A 10,697-nucleotide genomic window follows, 5' to 3' on the forward strand; every position below is an offset into this window, starting at 1 on the left:
GACTGGGAGTTTGGAGTTAGTAGATGTTAACTATTACATTTAGAATGGATGGACAACAAAGTCCTATTGTACAGGACAGGGAACTATATTCAATGTCCTGCATAATGGAAAAGAATATAAAAATGAATGTGTATATATGTATAACTGAGTCGCTTTGCTGTAGAGTAGAAATTAACACAACACTGTAAATCAACTATACCTCAATAAAAAAAAGAATGATGTTGGGCCATTTCCGTTATTTTTCTCTCACCAAAGTCAACCTACATGACATACAAGAGATTTTGGAACACTCTTGTATTGTACTTACACAGGATGTTTTTTTAAAAATCAGAAAAGCATCCTCTGTGTGTTAAAAAAACAACAAAAACATTAATACTATACATTGCAGTGAACAATATCAATAAAGCAGGATGTGCTAGAACACATGAAATAATGTATTTGCTAGAAGCTGCTGAAGAAGCAACCAAACTCACGTGCCTTGAAAATGTAAGTACTTCTTACCTGACACCTGCTGAAAAAAAATTTCTCCCATCATTCTACTCAAAAGAAGAATTTGAAATTATTTTGCATGTAGAGAAAGCTGAGATGGAAATCTTCACGACTTTTAAAACAAAATCTTGAAACATAACCACGTTGCATTGCTTCATTTCTAAATTCAAGGTTTAAAAACAATTTTTTTTCTCAATTTTATGGGTGTGGAAAAAAGTTGAAGGCAAAAATATTAGAAATAAAAATGTATGAGGATATTATTAATAGCTTAAATATACTTCAGAAAATAGATATGATCTTCTTCAAGAAATACCCAAAGCTTTGGTTTGCTTCAGTAAAATTACATCATCACAATAGACCAAATTTTCAAGTTCCTGAGTTGAAGTGGAGTTGTGCCTTTTACCTAACTAGTTTAGTGAAGCTAGCCTGTTACCACTAGAAAGAAAGGAATGCATAATAAGCACTGGTGCCAACATCTTCCTCATAGAACCCTATCTTGGCAGAGTGGGTGATGATACCTTGTTTCTCCCCTGACTCTAATTCAAAGTATCTATTGTAAAAATGCATTATGGTGATCATAGTTTCACCAACAGAACTGATAATGATCAACAGCACTGAGAAATAGTGTGTCATTTCAAATGTTTAAACCTTGGTTATGAAAAATTTCAACATTTAGATTTAATTACACTTTAATAAAATTTCAGATTTTATTCTTATGCAACAGAATTGATTCTATTAGTATGGCATTAACATTTGGCCTCAACTTTGGTTGAATATTGATTTCCAAACCCTGCTGAAATGTACATTTGGTGTACTTCCAGAATATAACTTAGAGAGACACCAGAATATGTGCATCCAGAAACGTGTTCAAAACCGTTTACAGCAGCACTGTTCATAATTTTTAAATTGGAAACACAAATGCCTACCAACATTAAATTGAATAAATAAATTGCAGTACATCTATAGAATCAGGTACTACTTAGAGGTGAAAATAAACAAACTAGAGATAGCACATTAATAGGGATAAATCTTACAAACATAACTTTAGGGAAAGAATCAAATCCCTGAATAATATGTGCAGTATAACTCCATCCATGTAAATTCAAAACCAGACATAATTAAATGTTATGAGGAAGAGGAGGGGGAAGACACATGTATAGGTATTAAACTATTTCTAAAAAAAGCAAGGAAAGAATAATACACAGTTCTGGATCCTGTGTATCTCTGGGAAGGAGGCAATGGAATGGGATAGTTGAGGAGCACTTAGGAAGCTATAGGTTAGTGGTAATGTTCTAGTGCTTGGGTTAGGTAATGAATTCATGTTCATCATATTATTATGAAATGGAATGAAAATAGCTACCTCTGCATACACTGATCATAACAGTGTGTCATGAACCAACAGCTATGACTAACACAATTCTGTGCACCTGGAACCCATGAGAAAAAGCAGGGAACAATTATCCCCCCAAAATCAGGGTAGTAGTTCCTGACCTTGGCTACCACTGGTTAGTGAGAGAAGGGGCCATGACTGGATGTCTCTAAGGTACTGGCAACATTCCAGTTTCCAATCTAGATGATGGTTATATAAGGATTCACGTCATGATTATTTTGTAGACTGCATTTATAGGTTTCATATATTTTTCTGTATGTATAAAATAGTACATGATTTCTAAAAGTTAAAAGTAAACACATACACACAAACACAAGGATACATTCATATTACATATTCACTTGGATATATTAAACACATGGAGGTAAGTTTTGGTGGGAGTAGACAGTGGCAGTAGTCACTGGGGATGGGGAATCAGGAGTCGGCAAATCTGTTTCTGATAAGCTAGTGGTTTGGTCAGTTTTGCTTACACTCCATCTCCATAACTGGTGATCATGGAAAGGAAACCATACACATAACACCAAGGCTTAGAACAGCTCCATTGGACTCACTTCACCTGCGTGGTCATTTTGATTATGAAAGGTAAATTATACTGCACATTTTTATAGTGATTATCCTCTGCTGAACTAAAGCAACAAAATTTCCACAAGCATCATATAGCATTGCCTTATATATCCTCTTTGCCAGTTTTACTCCATTATTTACTATTTTTATCAGTTCTATTTCCACTGCACTTTATTAAAATGTATCATTTATTAAACCTAATTTTGAAAAAAGAAAATAAATCATCCATAAGTCCATCAAACTAACATAACTATATTGTTGTGCACACTTTCTTTCCACTCACATACGTATTTTTAAACAGATGCCATCATAATGTACATTGTGTTTTAAGTCAGCTTTTTTGCTCTTAATGTCATAGTGTGAACATTGTTCCTTGTTATTCATGGTCTTCATAATTATAATTTTAATGGCTGAATAATATTCCATAGACTTAATGTTGCATAATTTACTAAAGAATTTCACAACTGTTTTATACATATATTGTTTCTCAGAGGCATTTTTCTATTCGTTATTATAAAGCTGCTACAATGAATATTTTCTGGCACATAGATGTCTTGCTTGGGTGGAATTATTTCCTTAGGACCCATTCCCCAGGGTGAGATTCCTGGGCTAAGAGCTATGCCTGTCTCTACAGTTCTCCCTTTATGTTGCCATATTGCTTTCAAGAGAATCATACTAGTTTACAATTGTCACCAGAAATGTACGAAAGTGCCAATTTGAATGTAAGCAGCTGGCATTTGTGAGATTAATCATTTCTGCTCTCATAAGTTCTTTCCCCAAGATAGAAATGCTTGACTCTTTATTTTTCTTTCTTTTTGAAAAATTAAAACTTCCCTGAATCAGGCTTGTCCAAAGTTTCTTCACCAACTAGCTTGACTGCACACCAAAGTTGTGTACAACTTAATGGAGAGCCACGCAGTCTCTCCCTCTCTACCACATGCTGTTTCTTCTGTAACAGGAGCTCATCCTTTCTGAGACCAGGCATTTGTTATAAGGAATCCATATTGCCCAAGATTCCTATCTCACCCAACTATATCTCAGTAGTTTCTTGAAGATATTTTTAAGATCTTCATTCCCAAATCCAATGTAGATCTTTCTACATTGGATAGCATGCTTGTATGTCTGCCTAAGTCTTGGACCTTGACCTTTTCTCTACACTGCATTCAGAACATCCTGTTTCTGTTTTGTCCTTAAAAAATTTTTTTTAAAGCATTTCTTTTCAAAAGAGCTCTTCTTTTCTACCAGTCTTTCAATATGGGCAGGGCCTATTTGAAATTAACATCCTATCATTATCACTTTCTGCCATCTGCATTTCAAAGCACAAGAAGGTTAGAGGCTAGAACAGTGGTGCATTAAATAAGCCCAGCCCTAGGCTCCTTTGTTCCAGTGGGCACCCCATCCATAGCATTCTGGTGACCTTGACAAGCTATTCCGGGACTCACTCAAAACACCCCATCAGCAAGTCCACATACCTGCTGGGGAGAGCGTAGAGAAGACATAAAAATTAACACCAGAAATTTGGAGGCAATTTTACTCTGTTTTCTAAGGTTAACTCCTAAGTGTGTATTCTCTCATATTCTTTTATTTTATTCTTCCAACCTCTTTTTGCATATTCTCCCCTTCCAGAGTGTATAGTTGGACTCTGCAACTTGTCCAGAGCCCCTTAGGAAACAAAACCCTTCATAAACCTAGTTCAGCCATAAAGATACATACTGGGCACTGAAAACAGTTTGTACTGCAGCAGCCATAGAGCGGAACACTGACAAACGTTGTTGATCCAAGTATTTAAACTTGTATTTCATTGTACAAGATGTTAAAATCCCAAAAGAATGTAACTTACTTTTTTTCACCTTTTGAGTGTCTATCAAACCTCTGTCAGACTATGCTACAGTACAATGATATTGAAACTTGTATTTCAGAAACCATATTCTTGCAAAAAGCATCTACCCCAGATTACATCCTTTCTTTCCTCTTCTCTGCTGAATGTTTGGGAAGGGGATAGTCATTTTTTATCCTGTGTAACAGATACACTAGGTTAGAAACACACACACCTGAAAGCAAAACTATTTCTCCTGCTTTTAATCAACAGCCGTGTCCTTCCATGGGCTGGCTTCAACTTTAATGACATGGCATAATTTAAGAACAATTCACAAAATGAAAATGGGCATTTCAATGCTCCCTGTAACACACTACCACCTCTAATATCATTCTTTTGTGCCCATTTAAGCCTCAAATTAATTTCCCAGGTTATAAGATTTACCAGCAAGTATATGTTACCCTCATATTGGAACTTGAATTTCTACCTGAAACATTTTTCTTTTAGACCTAGCTGCACAGCTGATACATCTAACTTCAGAACATTTGTATTCTGAACTGTAAAAATCTCTAAGTTTTATCAGATAATTCTCTGAGCTTTTTTATATGGGTAATAAAACTTTCAGACTATGTTTCTACGCAAAGCGGATGACTGTTAACGAAACAAGTAGCACAGGCCTGGTTCACAGGACCCAAAATATCCTACAGAAGCAGGCGAGAGCCATTGGCAGACTGGATGAGGAAGTTCAAAGAAATAAGGAGGACACAGACAGGAATGAAAAGCAAGCCTGAAGCATCAGAGAGAGTGCACAGGTGACTAGGAGCTCATAAAAATCTGTAGGGGAAAGCCTCATTTTTCACACTTTTTTTCCATAGTGCTAGATTTTTAAAATATCCTCCTACCATCGAAGCAATTGAGTTTATGTCTCATGGAACACAGGTATTTCTGAATTCCAAGAAAAACAAAAAATTTGAAATGCTTCTAAAGAGAAAAAAGCAATCAACAAATTGGTATGCAAAACCTTATATAAACCACTAGATTCTGGAAAACAATAGGGCAATGTCTTAAAGCTATATTGATTTTGAACATAGATTTATTTGACAAGCCAACCAATGAAGGAATATAGCTTTAGACACACAAAGGTTCAGAAGGCATACCACCCAAGAATCTCTTCTACCAGAATATACTTCTGCAAAACAAAAATAAATCTAAGCAGAAGGAAAGTTTGGGGTGTAAGGGAAAAAACGGTGATGAAAAGACCAATAAGACAAAGAACTATTTACATCTGTGTTAATTAGGTGTTAACAAATGCTTCTCCTTCTGGTCATGACAGAGTATCAGGGACTGAATGAGCAGTACTACTTTAAACAACTGGAAAACCAGTCAAAAGAGACCACACATTGGTTTTCATTTATTGGACAACAGGCAGTACAGGATATTGCTGCCTGAAAGGAAAAAACAAAACAAAACCCCGCAAAAGTTCAGTCCTTCCACTTTCTTAGTTTACTGCTTGGGGTGAGTTTCCAGGCCTCAGTGCAGACAGAGAGAAGCCAAATATCTCAGCAGTTGCTGAGCTGAGCTATTTCATATTACAGAGATGTCAAATGACAAAAGTGATATCAAAGGGCAGAATACCAGGGATGAGGGAGCAGCACAAAGACACAACTCAGAGAGGTCCCCTTACATCTCGGTCTACTCTGCACATGCAGGAGAAAAAAATTTCCAAATCTGGAGAAGAAGCACTGGAATGGAGTAGATGTAATAAACCCTGGAGCTCCCACAGGGCTGGGAAGAGTCTGTGTTCAAACCAGGAAGGATAGAAAACCCACCAAATATATAAAGCATTGGGTAGAGTCCTCAGAAGAGTATTAATTAGTAATGGAGCAAAATTAGCCCCTGAATAAAGACAGCTCTGGACCCACCTTCACAAAGGCCAACGATATTTAAAGAAATACAGCAAAATCCATCATCCAACATTATAAATTTCAAAATGCCTAAGCTCTAATAAAAAATTATGAGGCATATAAAGATTCAAGAAAATACAACTCTTTAGCAAAAAAAAAAATCCACTAGAGGAACGAAATCAGCAAAAATGGCAGAGTCAGGAGATCTAAATTCTATTCTTCCATAAAAGTAATGAAAAAAAAACTGATAAAAACTTTCAGAATCAACTTTTTCAGAACTCTGAAAATTAACCAAAGCCTTGCAGCAGTCTGGATAGCACTTACTCAACAAAAACAGCTGATTCTCAGTCAGAACAGAGAACTTTGTGGCATTTTAACTTACCCCAGACCCATCCCCTGCTTTTCAGCTTAACAGTAGCCATTAAGATAACAGCTCTCATTCCCCTTACCAGAGGGAGCAAAGGGGCCACATTTAAGAGACTTGTAATTATTTGTTCTGATTTTGGTGGCTCCCTGGAAGACAGGCTCAAAGGTTTTGTCTTTATCACCTGGTCCAATGCTAAAGCTGCTTCCCATGGGGAATTTGTTGAAAACCTTTGCAGGCTGATGTTTTAGTTGCTGCTGCCTAAGGTACAGTTGGAATAGGCAATATACTAACCAAAAAGCTTGGAAGGAAAAGCTAGAAAATGAGATGTCTGTTAGGGCTTTGAAAAGCTCCAACATATTCATGGGAACCTCAAAGGCCATGTGTATGTTCAGGGCTATGTGTGTGCTGAAAACACAACACTGGACACAGTCCTGCCCACCAGAAAGACAAGATCCAGCCTCATCCACCAGAACACAGGGACCAATCCCCTCCACCAGGAAGCCTACAAAACCCACTGAATGAACCTTACCCACTGGGGGCAAACAGCAAAAACAATGGGAACTATGAACTTGCAGTCTGTGAAAACAAGACCCCAAATGGAGTAAATTAAGAAAAATGAGAAGACAAAGAAATACACAGCAGATGAAGGAACAAGGTAAAAACCCACCAGACCAAACAAATGAAGAGGAAATAGGCAGTCTACTTGAAAAAGAATTCAGAGTAATGATAGTAAAAATGATCCAAAATCTTGGAAATCGAATGGAGAAAAAACAAGAAACATTTAACAAGGACCTAGAAGAATTAAAGAGCAAACAAACAATGATGAACAACACAATAAGTGAAATTAAAAATTCTCTAGAAGGAATCAATAGCAGAATAACTGAGGCAGAAGAACGGATAAGTGCCCTGGAAGATAAAACAGTGGAAATAACTACCGCACAACAGAATATAGAAAAAAGAATGAAAAGAATTGAGGACAGTCACAGAGACCTCTGGGACAACATTAAGCACACCAACATTCAAATTATAGGCGTCCCAGAAGAAGAAGAAAAAAAGAATGGTGCTGAAAATATTTGAAGAGATTGTAGTTGAAAAATTCCCCAACATGGGAAAGGAAATAGCCACACAAGTCCAGGAAGCACAGAGAGTCCCATACAGGATAAACCCAAGGAGAAACATGCCGAGCCACATATGAATTGAACTAACAAAAATTAAACACAGAGAAAAAATCTTAAAAGCAACAAGGGAAAAGCAACAAAAAACATACAATGGAATCCCCATAAGATTAACAGCTGATATTTCAGGAAACTCTACAGGCCAGAAGGGATGGCAAGATATATTTAAAGTGATGAAAGGGAAAAACCTACAACCAAGATTACTCTACCCAGCAAGGATCTCATTCAGATTCAATGGAGAAATTAAAACCTTTACAGACAAGCAAAAGCTAAGAGAATTCAGCACCACCAAACCAGCTTTACAACAAATGCTAAAGGAACTTCTCTAGGCAGGAAACAAAAGAGAAGGAAAAGACCTACAATAAAACCCCAAAACAATTAAGAAAATGGTAATAGGAACACACATATAGATAACTACCTCAAATGTAAATGGATTAAATGCTCCAACCAAAAGATATAGAATGGCTGAATGGATATAAAAACAAGACCCATATATATCCTGTCTACAAGAGACCCACTTCAGACCTAAGGACACATACAGACTGAAAGTGAGGGGTTGAAAAATAATATTCTATGCAAATGGAAATCAAAATAAAGAGTAGCAATTCTCATATCAGACAAAATAGATTTTAAAATAAAGACTATTACAAGAGACAAAGAAGGACACTACATAATGATCAAGTGATCAATCCAAGAAGAAGATATAACAATTGTAAATATTTATATACCCAACATAGGAGCACCTCAATATATAAGTCAAATGCGAACAGCCATAAAAGGGGAATTGGCAGTAACAAAATAATAGTTGTGACTTTAACACCCCACTTTCATCAATGCATAGATCATCCAAAATGGAAATAAACAAAGAAACACAAGCTTTAAATGATACATTAAACAAGATGGACTTAATTGATATTTATAGGACATTCCATCCCAAAACAACAGAATACACTTTCTTCTCAAGCACTCATGGTACATTCTCCAGGATACATCATATCTTGGGTCACAAATCAAGCCTTGGAATTAAGAAAATTGAAATCGTATCAAGTATCTTTTCTGACCACAACGCTATGAGACTAGATATCAATTATAAGAAAAAAAACTGTAAAAAATACAAACACATGGAGGCTAAACAATACACTACTAAATAACCAAGAGATCACTGAAGAAATCAAAGAGGAAATCAGAAAATACCTAGAAACAAATGACAATGAAAACATGACAACCCAACACCTTTGGGATGCAGCAAAATCAGTTCTAAGAGAGAAGTTTATAGCAATACAATCCTACCTGAAGAAACAAGAAACATCTCAAATAAATAATCTAACCTTACACGTAAAGCCACTAGAGAAAGAAGAACGAAAAAAAACCCAAAGTTAGCAGAAGGAAAGAAATCATAAATATCAGATCAGAAATAAATGAAAAAGAAATGGCGGAAATGATAGCAAACATCAATAAAATTAAAAGCTGGTTCTTTGGGCCTCCCTGGTGGCGCAGTGGTTAAGAGTCCGCCTGCCGATGCAGGGGATACGGGTTCGTGCCCCGGTCTGGGAGGATCCCATATGCCGCAGAGCGGCTGGGCCCGTGAGCCATGGCCGCTGGGCCTGCGCATCCGGAGCCTGTGCTCCGCAACGGGAGAGGCCACAACAGTGAGAGGCCCGCATACCGCAAAAAGAAACAAACAAACAAACAAACAAACAAACAAACAAACAAAAAAAGCTGGTTCTTTGAGAAGATAAACAAAATTGATAAACCATTAGCCAGACTCATCAAGAAAATAAGGGAGAAGACTCAAATCAATGGAATTAGAAATGAAAAAGGAGAAGTAACAACTGACACTGCAGAAATACAAAGGATCATGAAAGATTATTACACGCGACTATATGCCAATAAAATGGACAACCTGGAATAAATGGACAAATTCTTAGGAAAGCACAACCTTCCAAGACTGAACCAGGAAGAAATAGACAATATAAACAGACCAACCACAAGCACTGAAATTGAAACTGTGATGAAAAATCTTCCAACAAACAAAAGCCCAGGACCAGATGACTTCACAGGCGAATTTTATCAAACATTTACAGAAGAGCTAACACCTATCCTTCTGAAACTCTTCCAAAATATGGCATAGGGAGGAACACTCCCAAACTCATTCTATGAGGCCACCATCACCCTGATACCAAAACCAGACAAAGATGTCACAAAGAAAGAAAACTACAGGCCAATATCACTGATGAACATAGATGCAAAAATCATCAACAAAATACTGGCAAACAGAATCCAACAGCACATGAAAAGGATCATACAACATGAGCAAGTGGGGTTTATCCCAGGAATGCAAGGATTCTTCAATATATGCAAATCAATCAATGTGATACACCATATTAACAAATTGAAGGAGAAAAACCATATGATCATCTCAATAGATGCAGAAAAAGCTTTTTACAAAATTCAACACCAATTTATGATAAAAACCCTCCAGAAAGTAGCCATAGAGGGAACTTACCACAACATAATAAAGCCCATATATGACAAACACACAGCCAATCTCGTTCTCAATGGTGAAAAACTGAAACCATTTCCAATAAGATCAGGAACAAGACAAGGTTGCCCACTCTCACCACTATTATTCAACATACTTTTGGAAACTTTAGCCACAGCAATCAGAGATGAAAAAGGAATAAAAGGAATCCAAATCGGAAAAGAAGTAAAGCTGTCACTGTTTGCAGATGACATGATACTATGCATAGAGAATCCTAAAGATGATACCAGAAAACTACTAGAGCTAATCAATGAATTTGATAATGTAGCCAGATACAAAATTAATGCACAGAAATCTCTTGCATTCCTATACACGAATGATGAGACATTTGAAAGAGAAATTAAGGAAAACTCCCATCTACCACTGCAACAAAAAGAATAAAACACCTAGGAATAAACCTACCTAAGGAGACAAATATACCTATATGCAGAAAACCATAAGACACTGATG

The sequence above is a fragment of the Mesoplodon densirostris genome, chromosome 2 (genome assembly GCF_025265405.1).
Source record: "Mesoplodon densirostris isolate mMesDen1 chromosome 2, mMesDen1 primary haplotype, whole genome shotgun sequence".
Taxonomy (NCBI): Eukaryota; Metazoa; Chordata; class Mammalia; order Artiodactyla; family Ziphiidae; genus Mesoplodon; species Mesoplodon densirostris.